Here is a 20,328-nt window from a genome sequence, read left to right on the forward strand (position 1 = left end):
TGTGAGAGTGAGTGATTGTGAGAGTGGCTGTATGTATGATAGGCCTGGGCTAAATTTCCGTTCCGCTCGCAGAAATTGCGATAATTTGACATTTACGCGGTCCGCAGAGAGCGCGAAAACGTCAAAATTTCCGCATTCCGCAGCTTAGCGATAATTTGTTTCTTGCTCGCGCTGTAAAATAATACATTCTCGCGCGCGCGCGATCGCCTTGCCTGAATCCCCGCGTTCGCCGACAAGTTTTCCCGATCCAGTCGCGTTCTCCACGAGATGTTGGATTGTTGGTAGCCATTTGCGCTGTCTCGCGACAGTTCGCGCCCGCAGTAATGTCATTGGTCGCGCGATCACGTCTTTCTTCTCGCGATCATGCACCGCGAGAAGAGTGAAAACAAGATGGCCGCGCCCGTGAGCAACCGCAGGGGTAAGTTGGCGAGCCGCGAACACGCAGAAAATACCGCGAACGGGCGGGAAAAAACTTCCGCATCTTCGCGATATTTCCGCGTTTGTGGAGATTTTTAACATTTTCGCGATAATTTGCGAATGTCACTTTCGCAAATTCCGCCCACCCCTAATGTATGAGTGTGTACTTGTATCAGTGATTGTATAAGAGAGCAAGTATGTGTTAGTATCTGTATGAGGTGGTGTGTGTATAACTGTAAAGGTGAGTAAATGGAAGTGTGATTGATTCTTTGCATGACTGACTAGGTGTGTGAGTAACTCTGGATGAGTGGTGGTGTGTGAGTGTCTGTATAGGTATATGAGTGCATATGATAGTGTTGTATTGATGAGTGACTGCATGTATGAGTGACTGTATGGGTGAATGAATGAATGTGTTTGTAGACCTAGGAATCAGTGAATGCGTATGTAGTAACTGGTATTGGTGTGTCTATGGTTTTGAAAATGGTAGTCTGTATTTTAGAGTGGCTATATTAGGGTGTGAGGATGTGCATCAGATTTTCACGTGGATGATGTAATCAGTGATGTCATTTGAGATGTCATCAGTGATGTCATCAGTGATGTCACTGACCATGTCATGAATGATGTAATATGTGATGTCATCAGCAGTGCATTGCGGGGGCGCGAGTTATAGTTAGCTGAACTAACTGTAACGGTGGAATTTCTATGGTTTTGTACGAGTGAAATGTCCAACTAACTATAACGTCCCTGAAACCTATGGTTTTTTGAGTGAATTTTAAAGGTTTTTTAAATGCTAATTTCTAACTATAACGTACCTCAAACCTATGGCTTTTACAGTGAATTTCAAAGGTTTTTTAAATGCTAATTTCTAATTATAACATACCAGTCGCGTTTCCAGAGTGGTGGAGAAAGGTGAGCGTGGCCTCCGAAACACCTTTTAGCAATCCCACTGTGTGGGATTTACTGGAGGTAACAAGAGGAGTAGTTAGCCCCCAACGTCAACCTTGGGGGCCAGCTAACCCTTTTATTACCACCAGTAAGTCGCACACAGCAAGATTGCTAACTTCTAATATCAGGCCCGCCCCCTCCCTGCACCACTGTGCAAATGCGCCCCCAAGCACGTTGTAAGTTGGGTGAATAAGTCCCCTTGAATCCTGAGGGTCCCTGGGGGCCAACTATCCCACCAGGTACCTGCAATAAGTGCCACAGAGCTGCTTTGCAGAGAGGTGGTCCAAGGCCATGCCCCTTTTTCCACCTCTCTGCTGTCTCATCAGGCCCCTCCCTTCACCACTGTGCAAACGGGCCCTCTGGCATATTGTAAGTTGGGGGATTAAGTCCTCTTGAATCCTGAGGATCCCTGGGGTCCAACTAGCCCACCAGGTATCTCCAGTAAGTGCCACAGAGCTGAGTTGCAGAGAGGTGTAAAAGGGGCGTGGCCTCAGGCCACCTCTCTGCAACACAGCCCTGTGGCGCTTACTGGAGATACCTGGTGGGCTAGTTGGCCCCCGGGGACCCTCAGGATTGAAGGGGAATTAATCCCCCAATTTAAAACGCGCCATGGGGCATGTTTGCACAGTGGTGCAGGGAGCGGGCGTGGCCTGATGTAACAAGTGTGCAAATGCACCCTGTGGCGCGTTTTAAGTTGGGGGATTAAGTCCCTTACGAGTGAAATGTCGAGCTAACTATAACATGTGTGAAACCTATGGTTTTTTAAGTGAATTTGCAAGGTTTTTTAAATGCTAATTCCTAACTATAACGTGTAATCAAACCTATGGTTTTTTAAGTGAATTTGTAAGGTTTCTTAAATGCTAAGTTATGTATGTATTATTATATTTTTTATATATTTATTTTACAATAAACTACCTATGTAGATAGTTATAGATTGACTGTATCCTGTAATATGGAATGGCTCGTTTAAAATGTTTTTTTTTTTTTTAAGGTTTTTCACCGTGCGCGCACCCCGCGAATTTTTGAAAAAAAAAATGTCACCCTTCGGGGTCCTTCAGGGACCCCCTGACAAAGGCTAGGGGGTCAGGAACTCTCTACCCTGCCCCCTTTTCACGTTCTCCACCTTTCTTTTTCACTGTCACACACCAAACACACAAAATGGCGTCCGACACTTCCTGATTTCGACCGATTCGAATGTTGACTGACATGTAACCACCAATCAGAATTGCGCTCGCGCACGTTAGGGTGCGCGCACGGTGCGCGCTTATAGATATTTATGTACTTTTAAATGCAATTTTCTCAGGAACTACTGAACAGATTGACACCATATATGCAAAAGGCACATGCCTGACCTGAGGACTACCTCTTTGCCAAATTTCAAGTAATTCTGTTCAGCCGTTCGGGCTGTACCTTCGACTAAAGGTCCTATGGGAAAATGCATGGGGAAAACGTGTTTTGGGACCCCCCTTTTTTCCCAGCCCCCGCTTGACGAATTACCCCGAGACTTTCAGGGTAGGAGCTGAGCGGAGCGCCCCATTAGTTTTGAAAATTTCGCGTGGATTCGTCAACCGGCGCCAAAGTTATTCAAAATAGAATTTTCAGATTTCCTATGGAAACACGGTCCTAACTATAACTATCTACTGGCGACCGCCAGTAGATAATATATATATATATATATGTATATGTGTATGTCTATATGTATGTAAAGATCAAAAGTATAGGCATAGGATTAACATAGTGCCATCCATGCCGAGCTGTAAAATGTCAAAAGCCTTTCACCGCTCCAGGCACTCTATTACAGCTTTGGATTGATAAAATACCATCCAAGCCAATCTGGAATGAATAAAAGCAACCCCTAACATGTGTTTCACTGTCATTATAGCTCTTCAGAGAGGTTTTGCTCTGTCCAGACACAAGGGTGCACCCAGTATAAGTAAAAACAATACCCTTCCAGGCATAGAGTGACACATAAATGATGCAAAAAAGAATCAGAGAACTCTGGGTAGTTCCCAAATTTAGGTGGAGCGCAGCCCTTGTACAGAGCACCCTACAACACCAGTGACACTCTGAATCTGCTCACTTCAAATGTCAGTTTCTCTAGAAAAGTTTTTAAGTATAAGATTAGCACAGTGCCATCCACACCGAGCTAGACTATATATATAGTCTAGCTATATATATATATAAAATTAAATAAATATATCGAATTAAAAAATAATTTAATCCATTAATTAGACATATTTTTACTTTTAAATAATAAACTATTTAAAATACATTACTTTGAAGTCGATATATTGAGACAGCCATATTTTTACCTGTGCTGGTCAATATTCTGTTCAGCGATATATTCACACAATATTTTTTTACTTATCATAATAAGTGTAGGCCCACGATATTTTTGATAATTATATTTATGACACCATTTTTGTGTCATGCGATTTTATTGTTCACAATATTGCATCAGTAAATCCCTTAAGGCTATCCTCCATGTCACTGCACGTCTCATCCAGGCCTGAAGAGATATGATGGTACAAAAGGGGGTGGTGATGGACAGAGCATCAGAACAAATCAAACACTCACACCCAGTCAACAGATCTGGGTTTAATCCATCACCGTTCTTTAGCCCACTCTGCCACCCCAGTTCAGACATGGCCATATGCAAATCAGTCTGACCCTGTGCCTAATGGGAACAGTCCAGCCCAAACTGCCAAGCCATGCCTTCCCTGGACCGGAAACAAGCTTCCTAGGACCGGTTTCTGGCATTTCAGCCGTCTTCAGCCAGGCTTGCTTGAATCCAGTGGCAAAGTGAGCAAGGGACTCACGTCTGAGCATACCCTGCCAACTTATGGCGAACAAAGTGGTACAAAAGAGGGTGGTGATGGACGGAGCATCAGAACAAATCAAACACTCACACCCAGTCAACAGATCTGGGTTTAATTCATCACCGTTCTTTAGCCCACTCTGCCACCCCAGTTCAGACATGGCCATATGCAAATCAGTCTGACCCTGTGCCTCATGGGAACAGTCCAGCCCAAACTGCCAAGCCATGCCTTCCCTGGACCGGAAACAAGCTTCCTAGGACCGCTTCTGATATGCCAGAAACCGGTCCTAGGAAGCTTGTTTCCGGTCCAGGGAAGACATGGTTTGGCAGTTCGGGCTGGACTGTTCCCATGAGGCACAGGGTCAGACTGATTTGCATATGGCCATGTCTGAACTGGGGTGGCAGAGTGGGCTAAAGAACGGTGATGGATTAAACCCAGATCAGTTGACTGGGGGTGAGTGCTTGCTATGTTCAACACTCCGTCCATCATTTCCTTTGGTTTTGCTTTGTTCGCCATAAGTTGGCAGGGTATGCTCAGACGTGAGTCCCTTGCTCACTTTGCCACTGTATTCAAGCAAGCCTGGCAGAAGACGGCTGAAATGCCAGAAACCGGTCCTAGGAAGCTTGTTTCCGGTCCAGGGAAGACATGGTTTGGCAGTTCGGGCTGGACTGTTCCCAAGTAGGCACAGGGTCAGACTGATTTGCATATGGCCATGTCTGAACTGGGGTGGCAGAGTGGGCTAAAGAACGGTGATGGATTAAACCCAGATCAGTTGACTGGGGGTGAGTGCTTGCAATGTTCAACACTCCGTCCATCATTTCCTTTGGTTTTGCTTTGTTCGCCATAAGTTGGCAGGGTATGCTCAGACGTGAGTCCCTTGCTCACTTTGCCACTGGATTCAAGCAAGCCTGGCTGAAGACGGCTGAAATGCCAGAAACGGTCCTAGGAAGCTTGTTTCCGGTCCAGGGAAGACATGGTTTGGCAGTTCGGGCTGGACTGTTCCCATGAGGCACAGGGTCAGACTGATTTGCATATGGCCATGTCTGAACTGGGGTGGCAGAGTGGGCTAAAGAACGGTGATGGATTAAACCCAGATCAGTTGACTGGGGGTGAGTGCTTGCAATGTTCAAAACTCCGTCCATCATTTCCTTTGGTTTTGCTTTGTTCGCCATAAGTTGGCAGGGTATGCTCAGACGTGAGTCCCTTGCTCACTTTGCCACTGGATTCAAGCAAGCCTGGCTGAAGACGGCTGAAATGCCAGAAACCGGTCCTAGGAAGCTTGTTTCCGGTCCAGGGAAGACATGGTTTGGTAGTTCGGGCTGGACTGTTCCCATGAGGCACAGGGTCAGACTGATTTGCATATGACCATGTCTGAACTGGGGTGGCAGAGTGGGCTAAAGAACGGTGATGGATTAAACCCAGATCAGTTGACTGGGGGTGAGTGCTTGCAATGTTCAACACTCCGTCCATCATTTCCTTTGGTTTTGCTTTGTTCGCCATAAGTTGGTAGGGTATGCTCAGACGTGAGTCCCTTGCTCACTTTGCCACTGGATTCAAGCAAGCATGGCTGAAGACGGCTGAAATGCCAGAAACCGGTCCTAGGAAGCTTGTTTCCGGTCCAGGGAAGAAATGGTTTGGCAGTTCGGGCTGGACTGTTCCCATGAGGCACAGGGTCAGACTGATTTGCATATAGCCATGTCTGAACTGGGGTGGCAGAGTGGGCTAAAGAACAGTGATGGATTAAACCCAGATCAGTTGACTGGGGGTGAGTGCTTGCAATGTTCAACACTCCGTCCATCATTTCCTTTGGTTTTGGTCTGAAGAGATATGATCACATCACCCCATACTTATGGAACTCCATTACCTACCCGTGCTGACCCCGCACCACCATGAAAACCAACTACATCATTTATAAAGCCATCACGACTGGCATCCCTGCTTATCTTGCAGACAAGCTCACTATGTCTGATGATTCTTGGCACTCCCGCAGCCATCAGACTGCAGACTAAGAAGTGCAAAAAAGAAAAAAACAAGGCAGAAGGTCTTCCCATCTATGCACCCGGGATCTGGAGCACCATCCTCGTAGTCATTAAGACCACCTCAGGGCTACTACAATTTAGGAAAGGCTTGAAGGCGCACCTCATTTAAGAACACCACATCGCAATGCATTAACCACCCAAAACCAGCTAGCTCTCCAATCACTCGTTGACGTTATGCTTGCCTTTGACCTTGCATAGCGTTCTGCTGAATTTTGGCTAGGTTTGCACTATAGGAATGACACATACATGCATGCAAACATACATATATACAAAGAATCTGTGGCGGCCACAATTGGCACCTGATTTGTAATCTTGTTTTGGATTAAAACATCTGTTTGCGTCAGAAAACAGCATTACTGCCATAATTGTAGCTAGAACCTCTATGAGCTTATTTGCACATTAACTAATGGCCAATTTGCAGACTTTTTGGCCATGGAATATTTATTGGTTTTTGTATGGTGTGTATTGTGTCATTGGGATGGCCATGTAGTGCCATATGGTTTGGCACCCTCTTGCCCAGGTTTAAATGGCTCCATCATAGACCAGAGTCTGTTTATGACTTGTAGTAAGTGCTAGACAGCATAAAGATATTTGTTCTCTCTGTGTACTATAAGGGAAACTTGACTCTTTGGTTTGCACACTGCATTGCAAGTTTGTATGTGTGTGAAATAACTTGAGGAGTTATTGTGTGCATTTGTGGTGCCATGAAATCCATCTTCTGGCTTATCTGGACTGTGGTGAGGTTGGTGTTATGAATTCTGTTTAGAATTATACGTTGTGCAGTTGTATAGTGGGTATGTGGTGATGGTGTGAACACTGCTATATATCATATCCTGTGTAGGATGTGTAAGATGCACACTCTAACGTGTTGTGTAGTAGTTTTGCGGAAGTGTTGGTGTGATTGTTTTGATACCCAGGTCGGCCATGTCTGCGCTCTGCTGTTTGTTGTGCAGAGCTATGTTTGTGTTTCACTTCTGTATGTGTTCAATAGCAATAGTAATTTTTATTATACATGAATAATTAAAACCTTTGCATACATGTAACAATAAAAAGGTTCCTATTCGCAATTTGATGAATAAAACAGTATTAAAAACCATTGTTATACGTTGTTTAAAATTACACAATTGGGCATTATGCTCCTTAATAAGTCCAAAGTGCTTGTGCATCAAAAAAGCTAGGCTGGCGGTACCTTTCCTGAGTTGAGCAGCCATCCTTATACAGCGTGATAAAGTGCATGATTTTGAACATATAGCCATCATTCGTTTAAAGTGCCTGTGCGACTGTAAGGTGCTGTTGTTCGTTTTTTGGGTCTAACTTCAAGGGGTACCCGGTTCAGCTATATTTCATGTCCAGTATCCACTTGCGGGATGTTTTTGAGACTCCTGGTTACTGCGTCAAAATATTTTGTGAGCCGGCAGTTTAGCAGTACCTTGGCTGGATTGAAGCACAGCTTTACGGCCTGCCTGCAGGTCCTGGTGTTGTGCTGCTTGAATAATGGTTGTAATAATGTGCTTCTTATATCCTTTAAGTTAGGGCAAATGCAGATAACATGGATGATATCCTCCTTCCCTCTACGGCATAGGCAACAGGGCTGCGGGCCTCCTCTCCCTTCCCATGGTGGAAGATGTGGGTTGATCGGAATGACACCTAGTTGTAACTTTAGAAATTTTTCCTTCGTCCTTATTTTGACTCCTATTTTCAAATAAGACTGCAATTTAAGTGCTTCGTAATCACTGAGCACTATCCAGCCATGTGCCCTTTTAGCAAGTGTTTCCTTGTCTTCTAAGACAGATACCATTTGTTTTGCTTTTGTAGTGATTTTTTTTAATGATAGATGATCTGTTGGGGTTCCCCAAATGTCCAACAATCCCAGTGACTTAGAGGAGCCAAACAAATATTCCTTAGCTGGTGACTTTCCGTGGCGAAGCAACTTGATCCAAAGATGGGAGTTTAGGGATCCTGCCTGGCCGCTACGGATCTTGTGCCAACTTTTTATGTACGCTCCCCTTCTTTCCACTGATTGTTTTTGGAGCCCAAATTCTAGCCGTATTTGGGCCGGTGAAACATATTTTGGTAGATGGATTCGTTTGGAGAGGTGTGTCCCTGCACCTAGTTTAATCCTGATCCAAGTATCAGTAGGTAACAGTTTGAGCTGGTCTAGGAGGGGTTTTGGTATCCCCCAACTTTCCAGTTTTTGCCAAAGTGTGGCGTGGTCAACATGGTCGAAGGCAGCAGTATAGTCAATAAAAGAAAGAAATAGGGGAGTTTTTGCCTCTTTAGCTGCATCAATTAACAAGGCTAATGCCATGATGTTTGTTGTGGTTCCTTGTCCCCGGCCGAACCCAGTTTGGTTTATTGGGATAATAGAATTTTCTGATGCCCAAGATGTTAGTTCATCTAAGATTGTTCCCGCGTAGTACTTAGCCTCTACATCAATGAGAGCGATTAGTTGATAGTTATTTTGAGCTTTCCTGTTGCCTTGTTTAAAAATTGGATTGATAATTGATCTTTTCCAGTACTCCGGGATTGTTATTGCACAGTTTATGTCCTTAAAAACTGTGATAACGCTTTACTCCAGTATTCCGAGTCGTGTTTGTACAGCATTGGGGGGATGCCGTTGGGGCCTGAGGCGCCTGCAAGTATTTGTCTCTTTATCTGCGTTGCTGTTGGGCCATAGCATTCCTCTTTGGTGGAGGATGAGAGGTCTCGGCCTGCTGCCCGTTCACTCCCCTGATGTTTTTGCGTTTTCCTCATGGAATCGTGTTGCTCTGCTAGAATGGGGTTGTGAATCGATTCTTCCCTGTTGGTGTTGAATCTGTCCTTTCTCGTAATCACCATTTCTTTGTACGTTTCCTCATCCTTTCGCGCTTTGTTGTTAAAGTGGTTGAAGAGGTAATCAACCTAGACAGCCTCTGTTATGTTAGAGTTTATTCCAGGATGATTTGGTCGCTCGATTCCGTTGATTGTTTGCCAAAACTTGGTGCTATTTTTTGTTTGGCGTCATGAAGTAACTTGGCCCACAGTTCATCATCCTTTGATCTTTTTTTTTCCCATTTCTTTCTTTTTATTTCCTGCTTACGAACCGGACTCCAACTACACTTCCTGACGCACTCGTCGTACAGGTCCTGATTCACTTGGGCTACTCACCCCTGTGTAACTCATCCAAATAGTGACCATTGCACTTTTTTTTCCCGCGCAGCCGGGACGGAAGTATAACCGGCGGAGAGATCCATTTACTGTTCACGTTGCGCCTGATGCCCTGAAGAAGTCGTGGGTCTTACACCCGGACGAAACACGTGTTGGCTGGGCAACGGAATCATATTAAACCAAGAAAAAAGAAACGTGTTGGATTTCTGTAATTTGTGTCTATACTGCTGCTCTATATGAAATAAAAGAGAGAGACCCCTTGTAATACTCAAGGGAATAGGGTACTCATAAAAGTATCAACTAGCAGTCCCTTGTGTACTATCGTTATTAAACAATTATTTTCCACCACTCTTATACAGAAATCATTTAAATTTATTATTTAAAAAACATGTTATACATCACTTTTTAAAAAAACACAGTCTAAAAAAGTCCCTACTTAGCAGTTACTATGAACAGTAAATTTTTCTTAGTAGCACAAGAAGGAACCTATTACAAATATATATGGAAAATTCAAATATACCAATTAGATTTTTACACAAAAATCAAACAATAACATCATCCCGTTATGAACCAGCATAACCGAGAAAACCACATAAAAAGACAGTACACTTTGTCATATATTGCACATCCTCCTGAACATAACTCAGATTATACCACTTATGAGATACTTATGTATTCATCTCTATAGGTCGGTACTCATTCCTTGAATTGTGCCTTTTTTGCGTCGACGCGTTTCGATGGGCTCATTTGTTTGCCACTATCTTTTTCAAGACCATTGATGAGGGTTTTCTCAACTCAATGTTCAATATTTCAATCCTTTTTGCACTTTCAATTCCTTCTTATCTTGGGTTAATCTACTCTATGATCACTCTTCCTTTCAAGTTGTAATAGACCGTCCCACTTTTCTATTCAATTGGCTGTATTCTTCGAGTTGCTCTCATTATTGCACATAATTTTCTTTGTTTCTGTTCTGGTTTATTTTTTCAGGCGCAGGGGAAACGGATTCACGTCTATGATGTATCTCCCTGTTTTCTGGACCGCCTTCTCCTGTGGCGTGCAGGTGATATTTTCGTGCAAAAACGTCTCCTCGGTATTTTCTTATACTGCTGCTCTTACCATTACTTTCTGTATTGATACAGTACTTACTCGTAACGTGTGCATAGGCATTCTATGTTCTTTCTTTTTATTAGCGCCTTCAGTTTCTGGAGGACACATTGCAGGTCCAGGTTTTGCAGAGTTTTAGGAAGCCGCCTTAGTGTTTGGTTTATGAGACGTTTGAGTTTTTTTGGATTCTGGGCTGGTTGTCATCCTTGTTAAGGTATCCGCCACTTGTCTTGAATTTGTCCCTGCCCCGGTTGCAAGTTTCCCACCAAGGGTCGTAATGAAGCTTTCCTGTGCTTTCACTGGTTGGTTTGGTGTATCTTTTCCTTGGTTGTATAATGTTTTAGCGAGGGTTGATATTGCTGCAATGTTACTGGGGTTACACCTTATTCGCTTGAGGTTTGAGGTCCCTTCTATGTTGATGGTTTTGCATGCCTCTAGTGTGAGGACTGTATTTGCTTTTAACGTCACTTCCTGGGGTAAGTGATTGCTGTGTTCGTTGTCGCCTATTCTGAAGGAGGCGATTCTATTAAACATGGTTAGGGTTGTGAAAGTAAAATCTTGGTAAGAAGAGGTTTTTGATGAATGAAATGTGACGACCGGTGGATTATCCCCATCAAAGTGGCCAATTGTCTCAAGTTTAGATGTTAGAGTTCCTGAAGCAGGTGCCTTGAGCATCTTGTTGGTTTCTCAGTTTTTGCTAGGCCCTGTGTTATATCCTGGTTTCTATGTCTACATGCTCTGCCAGTGAGTTCCTCCTAAAATGATGTCATATGGAATGTTGGGGGTCAGAGACTACAGTTGGAGAAGTGCTGAGCAGCATGCTGGCTGCTCCTGGTGGGGCTACTCTTGGACTTAACATCTGAACCTGTACCTACTTCAATAAATATACTTGAAACTCTACAACCGTGCGTACGCATGTCACGTGATCGTATGGTTCTATAGCGGTCTGTATTCTTCCTCAGTGCTGTTGGGGTCCCAAGACAGCCTTTTGTTGGCTATCCGAGGTATATGGGGTGAATGTGCAATGTTCTCGATGTTCTTCTCCTAGGGAGAACACAAGAAGCTTACTATATGTTCTTACCACACGTAAACTATGTACACTGCAGACATTACATTAAGAAAGCACTGAATAAGTGAACAGGCAAGCAAACCCAGCATCCCACATGGAATAACTGTCTTCTGCTGTATGACCCCATCCATCACCCTCCATCTCATTTTAATTTTGGAACATCCTGATCGAGCTAATACTAATAACACTTATTGATTACACATTTGAAAGACACCTATATGTTCCAGTTTCGTTTTATTGTGTTTTAGGACTTCGATGTAATTAAACTCTGTTTTCGAACTGCAGAGGTCTTGGTTATTGTGTTTCACTATGTTCTGTTTATTTGATTCTGCACCTCCAAGTCTCCTCTAGAACAGGTATTAAAAGAAGAGCTGAAGCCCTGATCTCTTATAATTGTCTTCCCTTCCTGCCCCACCTCTGTCCCTTCCCACTGCGCTTACTCTACCCTTTCTTCTCCCTTCCCAAGTTCTCACCATGCTCTCTCCTCTCAATATTTCTCCCTTGTGTCTCTCAATCGCATGCATTCTTCCCCTTTCCCCTTTCATCCCCTCCCTAGCCCTCTCCTCAAGGGAGCAGCCAGAAAATGTAAATAGTCCCCACTTTCAACTAAAGCACTGATACCACCAAGCAAACGCAGCAAGTGAGCTGAACGCTCACTAGAACAGCGTCCTTGTCTCTTGCATACATGCCTCTATTCAGTCACTCTTTCAACGTTCCATCCACCTGCTGATATCCACTATTTCACCATTACATTCTGTCATCGATTCATTCTTTCATCCATCCTTCACTCTTTTCAAATTCCATCCATTCATCCATCCACCCATCCATCCAATCTTCCATCAGACATCCATCTATCCATTCACCCATCCATCCATATAATCTTCCATTCATCCACTCAGCCGTCCGTCCATCCATCCACTCTGCCACACATCGATCCATCTACTCTGCCACCCACCAGTCCATACACTGTGACATCCATCATCCATCCACTCTGCCATCCATCCATCCTGTGAGCGATCCATCTAAACACCCTGCCACCCATGCATCCATCCATCTGTCCATCCACTCTGCTATCCATCCATCCATCATCCATCCATCCATTCATCCAGCTACACTGTCAACCATCCACCCACTTTGCCATCCTTTCATCCATTCATCCACTCTGAGATCCATCAATCGACTCTGCCATCTATCCATCCACTGCCATTCAACCATCCGCCCTGTCATCCACCCATCCTTCATCTATTCACTCTGCCATCCATTCATTCATTCATCAACTCTACTATATATCCATCCACCCTGCCACCCAATCATCATCCATCCATGCACTCTGCCATCCAACCATCCACTCTGAATCCATTCACTCATCTTTTCAAACACGCATCCATCCATCCCTTTAGTCTGAAATCATTTCACCTCTCTGTTCACCTATCCATATATCCCTTTACCCTGCCATCCTTTCACCTGTTCATCACCTTCAATTATCCATCCATCCACCCACCCAGCCGTCCATCCATCTATCGATACACTCCTTTATCCATACTTCCTTCTTTTCACACTTGCTTCTAATATTCATTCTTTCTTTCCCTGTTCTTATTACCCAGTGTCGTTTTTTCCTCGCTCCTTCTTTCTCTTGACTCTGTATGCCGGCATTAATGATGAGCTCTTGTCTGCAGGGTTACAGAGAGAAGAGGCCTACAAAAGATCAACACCCCGCTGTAGCTGGTAAAGCGGGGTTTCATGACACCCCTGCATCACCCCCTGCTTCTATCACCCTCTTTTCCTTTGGTGGTCTTCTTCCTCCTTTACTGTCTCTCCTCACATTTTCTACACATTTCCGCTATCTTCCTCGCTCCTTCCTTTCCCTCACACCTCCACAAGGAGCTCCTTATTTCCTCTTTATTCTGCCTTCCCTCTGCTAAACTTTCTTACCCCTTCTCTTTTCCTTCTCAATTCTGCCATTTCTCTTCCCCTACTCATGCTTCTTTTGTTCTTTCTCCCTCTACCCTTCCCCACCACTTAACCATTTTCTTCTCAGTGTTTGTCTCTACCTGTCTCCTGATTCACCTTCCTAAATCCTTCTCTGTTCCTTCCATACTTCTCTCCTTTCTGCGTGCACTCTCTTGTCTTTCCTCATCTGCTCTCTTCCTTGGTCTCCCCTTCTCCTCCTTTTTCTACTTACGTTGTTCCCATCTCTAATCTATCCCTTTATTCTCTCCTTCCTTTCTCCCGCTATGTCCTTGCTACTTTCCTCCATGTCTTTTTGTTCTCACTCCCAATTATTTTCCCCCATTACTCTCTCCCTGTCCCCTCCCTCCACATTCTCTCTCTTCCTTCCCGTTCACAACTCCTTTCCTTCTTTTAACCAATTTCCCTTATTTTCTTTTTCCTTCCATCCTGCTTTGTCCTTCTTTTTCTCCTTTACTCAACCCTTTTACATTCCTACTCTCTCCTTTCCATCTCATTCCCTTTTCTTCGGAACCTTTCCCATCCTTCTCCCTGTCTTTCTTGTACACCTCTCCTCTCAATTCCCGTCTTTTCCTGACTCTGTCCTCACCCCTTTCATCTCTTTGCTTATCATCCCCTCAATACATGATCAATAGCATTTGTAACCCATTTTCATGACAAAATCTCTAATTGTCATAAGCATTCCCACTGAGTAGCATGCTACTCATCCGCACAACGCTTCAAACTGAGCCTCGTCTGGGGTAGAAATGTTACCCCGGTGCTAATCTAGCCCTACTTCTATTCCCTGAGCCCATGTCCTGCATCTCTCCGTCCCTCCCTGATTCTGCTCCCTATGTTTCAACTCTCCATTCTCATATTTTCAGTCTGCGGTTCAGACTTCATCACCCCCTGTGCAGTGCTTAATCTGCAAAAAAGGAAGTGCCGGGGCCCTCGTCAGTAGGCCACTGCAGCTTTTACCTTCCATTGCCCCTGCCAGCGCTGCCAATGACAGTACCAACCCTACAACTAACCAACACATTCCTACAAGTGTGACAATTCAGACTGTTTCAGGGCTCCAAAGCTATAAGATGGCTTGGGTGGCAGTCAGTAGTAATTTTTCATGTATATTGCATTAATAAACAGCTGTTGTTGTGCTCATATTTAAATTAGACAGACAGTGCCACCATGTGGCAGACTGTTATAAGTGGCGATGTTGACAATTAAGTGATGGTGCCGAGCACAGGAAACCACCGGCTCAAATTAAGCACTGCCTTTGTGTCTTTTTTCCATATCCCTCCTCTCACTCCTCCGTGTTCAGACAAAATATCGAGTCAGCAATATCGACTGACACAATTATCGAGTTGGAAATATCGTGACATAGAAATAACATGAGCAAGAATATCATGGACAAGAATATTGCTTTTAAGGTAAGTAATATTGATTTTTAAACTATAGAAGTCATTAAAATCGTTTGCAAAAACATTGTTGTTTAAAATATCGATTTTTTAAATTTATGTTATGTATTTTAGTATATATTTTAAATGTGTGTGATGTCATTTTTTAAATAAGTATTGCTTATGTTTTTTAATATATGTGTGAAATGCTTAGTATCTATAACATTTAATTTATTTTCATTTTGCGTCTTTTAGTTCCATAGTGGGTTGTGGGTTTATAGGGGAATAGGGTGGGAAGTAATTTAATTATAATAAACAAATGACTATTTTTTATTTAATTATATTCATTTAATTAATATTTAATAGTGACAATTTTGCTTTACATTTTTTGGGGTAAGTATTATATGTGGGTTGTGGTGTTTATAGGAGTAGAAAGTGGGAAGTAAATTTTTAAAAAAGAATTCGTAATTAGTTGTTAATTAATATTAATTAATTAATTGATAATTAATTGTGGTAATTGTATAATTATTTTAGGTGCGGGTTGTGGGGCTTATGGGGGTAAAGCGTGGGAAGTAATTTATTTTTAATTTACTAATTATTAGTTGTTAATTAATATTAATTAATTAATTGATAATTCATTATGGTAATTGTGTGATTTTTTTAGCTGCGGGTTGTGGGTTTAATAGGAGTAAAGGATGGGAAGCAATTTATTTATAATTAACCAATAATTAATTGATCATATTAATTAATTGATAATTATGTTAATTGTTTAATTACATTTCTTGGGGTGTGGTTTTGGGTTTATGGGGTAAAGGGTGGGGAGTAAAATAATTGTATTTGATTTATAATTAGTTGTTAAATACTATAAGCCATTTAATTGGAAATTAATTTTAATTGTGTAATTAATGTTTTTAAAGTTCAATTTTAGGTGCAGGTGGTGGGGATTATAGCAGTAAAGGGTGGGAAGTTAATTAATTTTAATTAATTATAATTTGTTTTTTAATTAATAATATTTGTTGAATTCATAATTAATTATGTTAATTGTGCAAAAAACAAATTTCCTTTTCATTTTAGATGTGGGTTGTGGGTGGAGTATGGGGTGGGAAGTAAATCAATGTTAAGCAATTAATGTTTTTTATTTAATTATAATGATTAATGTAATAATTCATTGGGTTGTGTGTTTGTTGGGGACATATTGTGGGAAGTACATAAATTATAATTAATTAATAATGAATATTTAATTAATAAAAAGTATTTTGTTGATTAATATGAATATTAATAGTGTAAATAATATTTTAGGAGCAGTTTTGTTTTGTTATAGGGTGGGAAGTAACTTAAGTAAATTTATGTAAAAATGTATCTTTTTGTTAATAAATAATTTCTAAATAAAAATATGTATTTGTATGAAAATCATTTTTGTAACTTATTTATAATATTTGTCAGTATTTGTGATATGTATTTAAAATTATAATATGTTTTTATTTTTTAAAACATTATACTAAATATATATATATATTTTTTCCATCATATTTCTATATTTTTTTTTACTTTGTTTTTAAAATATTTCTATTTTTTTTAAAGATATTTTATTTGCTTTTTATGTTGACCTGACTGGAGTGGGAATAGTAAATTTTACCCCTCTGCTATGCAACACTTTCCTACTGTTACATTTATTAGAGTGGGAATAGTACATTTTATCCCTCTGCAATCCAACACTTTCCCTACTGTTGTACTGACTGGAATGGGAATGGTAAATTTTATCCCTCCGCTATCCAAAACTTTCCCTACTGTTGCACTCAGATGGAGTGGGAATACTAATTTTTACTGCTCCGCAATCCAACATTTTCCCTACTATTGTACTAACTGGAGTGGGAATAGTAAATTTCCTCCCTCCGCTATCCAACACTTTCCCTACTGTTGAATTTACTGGAGTGGGAATAGTAATTTTTACCCCTCCACTATCCAACACTTTCCCTACTGTTGCACTCAGTGGAGTGGGAATAGTAATTTTTACCCCTCCGCAATCCAACATTTTCCCTACGGTTGCACTTACTGGAGTGGGAATAGTAAATGTTATCCCTCGGCTATATCCAACACTTTGCCTACTGTTGCATTTACTGGAGTGGGAAGTAGTAAATTTGACCCCTCCGCAATCCAATGCTTTCACTACTGTTGCACTGACTGGAGTGGGAATAGTACATTTTACCCCTTCACAATTCATCCATTTCCCTGCTGTTGAACTGACTGGAGTGAGAATAGTGAAATTTACCCCACCCCAATCCAACACTTTACCTACTGTTGCACTGACTGGAGAGGAATTGCTTTTTTTTGTTTATTATAAATTTTGTTGTTGTGTTAAGTGTAGTAGGAATAGTATAGTTTAGGATTTTGTAATGTTATATTTTATGTATTTTTATATTTATTGTAGTTAGAATAGTAAATCTTAAATTTGTGGGGTGTAAAATATTTTGTTAGTGTTGTGTTGTGTTAGATGGGAGTAATTATTTTTCTATTTATTTAGTGTAAAAATGTATATGTATTTATTTTAATTTGTAATAATTTATTTTATGTTGTAATTTATATAATTATGTGTTTGAATTATTATAATAATCATATTATAATTTGCAATTTTATTTGTTTGTAACTTATTTGTCATGGGTCCCACCAGGGCAGTGATATCAAGGGTATATCAAAAAAGTATGCAAAAAGGATAAAAATGGGACCATATGTCGTCTCAGGGAGTGCTTTTATTTGCCTTGAAACAATTCTGATAAAGAGTCTGGTTTCCAGGGTACGCTTTAGTCGTCAGTGGTAGCAGATCTGATCTGGATATGGGGCTCGCTTGTCGGGTCCTCGCAGGGCAGGGGAGATATGAAGAAAGGGGAAAAAAAAGAAACACAAAAAAAGAAAACCACGGATCAGTGATACGTCCAATACATTCTTGGACTAAGGAGGGGGTCGTGTGGGATCACCGAGTACCATCACCAGCTTTGGCCCCGTTTACGTTGTCCTCCCGTTGAGAACCACCCTTCCCCACCCAGTGCCCTGAGAATCCCCATATTCGGTGCCGTAGCTTGTCGAGCCACCCTCCTCCGGGAGAGTGGTGGGGCGGAGCGTAGTCACGTTGGCCTCCTAGCGTCTTGCTATCCTCCGGGACGATGCATTCGGCTTCGGTTTCTGGTGGTCCCCGACGCTTCTGCCACAGGACGGGCGTTGTCTCCGGCTCTCAGCGTTCTTCTGACTTTTCGTTCTCTCTCCGCAGTCCGTCTTCTTTCGCCTTCTTGTTGCTGCTCTCCTTTGATAGGACAGCAGGGGATGACATCACCACGTGTGACTCCTCCTCCAAGACATGTTGCTGTGAGTTAAAGGGGCACTCTGCAGCCTGCACATTAAGCATCAGTACTTGAGTACGAAACGGGGTGCATGTCACCTGTTCCCCCAGTTCACTTCCGGCTTCCTGACACACCCCTCCCCTAGGATTGCCCCAATCGGGGGAAAGAGGAAAATGGGACAGGTAGTCCGCATTGCCCTGCTCAGAGCCCTTCCGGTACCAGATCTTGAACCGGAAGGGTTGCAGGGCCAGGAACCTCCTAAGGACCCTGTTGTTGCAGCCCTTGTTCCTCTGGAGCCAAATAAGAGGGGCATGATCAGTATACAGAATAAAAAGTCTCCCTTCCAGATAGTACCTCAGCTTCTCGATCCCCCATTTCACCGCTAAGCACTCCTTTTCAATGGTGGGGTAACCTGTTCCCTAGGAAAGAGCTTTCTACATAAGGAGGATCAGTCGTTCAAGCCCGTTAGAATCTAACTGGGAGAGAACTGCACCGATGCCGACCCCCGAAGCGTCAGTCTGGACAATGAACGGTTCTTGAAAGTTAGGGGTAGGAAACACCGGTGAGGTGGTTAAGGCATTTTTCAGTTCCTGGAAGGCCAAGATTTCGGTTTTGCAGGGGGAGGGAAGGTGTGAAGGGGACGCTGACTTCCTTAACAGATCTGTGAGAGGGACAGCGATGGCAGAGAATTGGGGAATTAAATGCTTATAATATACCACAAGCCCTAGAAAGGCCCTCAACTCCCTTTTGGTTTGTGGAAAAGGGGTGTCCTGTATCGTTCTTACTTTCTCCATCTGGGGTTCAATCATGCCTTTCCCTAGTAGATAGCCTAGGTACTTTAATTTTTGGAAGGCAAACGTGGATTTCTTTGCATTGATATGTAAATGAGCGCTTCATAGTTCGGTCAAAACTGCATCTAGATGAGTGAGGTGTTCAGACCAGGAGTTACTGAACACAATAATGTCATCTAAATATGCTGAGGAGTATCGTTGATGTTGTGCGAGCAGTGTGTTCATTAAGCGCTGGAAGCTGGCAGGTGCACCGTGTAGCCCAAAAAGCAAGACGGTAAAATGGTATAGGCCATCAGGGGTGGAGAAGGCCGTTTTCTTTTGGTCATCGGGGTGAAGGGGGATTTGTCAATAGCCTTTTTTGAGGTTTATTGTGGAGATGTAACATGCCTCACCTTGCCGTTTGATTAATTAATTCACCCTGGGAAGGGGGTAGCCATCTTGCTTGGAGATCCGGTTCACTGCCCTGAAGTCGGTGCAGAACCGGATACTGCCATCCGGTTTTGGCACCAATACAATGGGTGAACACTGGTTACTCCTCGACGGAACAATGATTCCGGACTCTAGCATCTGAGCTATGTCTTGTTGTAGGGCAGCCCTACGGGCTTCAGGAACCCTGTAGGGTTTCTGTCTAATGACTACTCCATCTTGAGTGGGTATGGAATGCACCGCCAGGTGCGTTTTCCAGGCTGATCCGAAAAAACATCCTTGAAGGAATGTAGAAGGGTTTGGATGTCCTGTTTCGCCTCCTCCGTCAACTCAGTGTTGACTATAGTGGCATCAACCGTATGCACCTGGCTCTCTACAGTGGAGACGGCATGTACCTGGTTTGGAGGAAGGCCTAACAACTTTTTAACATATTGATATGTTACATCTGGGTTTTAGTTTGGGTAAGTCTTAGTGCGTATGTGGTTTTCCCAATTTTTTCCACCACCTGGTAAGGTCCTTGCCATTCTTTTTTTAGCTTATGGGTCGATGATGGAAGCAAGAGCAAAGCCCAATCACCCACGCATAACTCCATCCAGCATTTGCCTTTGTCGTAAAATTGCTTCTGCTTAACCTGGACACTTTCCAGGAACTCATGAGCCAGGAGTCTCAATTTGTGGAGACGGACTTTCACCTGGTTAGCGTAGTCCAACAGAGCCTGGTCTTCGGTTGCACCCTCCTTCTCCCAACTCTCCTTGGTGATCTCCAAAAGGGTACGGGGTTTCCGTCCTAAGAATAGTTCCAAGGGAGAAACGCCCAGGCTGCTTTGCAGCTGGATTCTTATAAAGAGCAAACAGGAGCAGTTTGTCCCAGTTTTTCCCATCACCCGTCAACAGTTTCT

The sequence above is a fragment of the Triturus cristatus genome, chromosome 7 (genome assembly GCF_964204655.1).
Source record: "Triturus cristatus chromosome 7, aTriCri1.1, whole genome shotgun sequence".
NCBI lineage: Eukaryota > Metazoa > Chordata > Amphibia > Caudata > Salamandridae > Triturus > Triturus cristatus.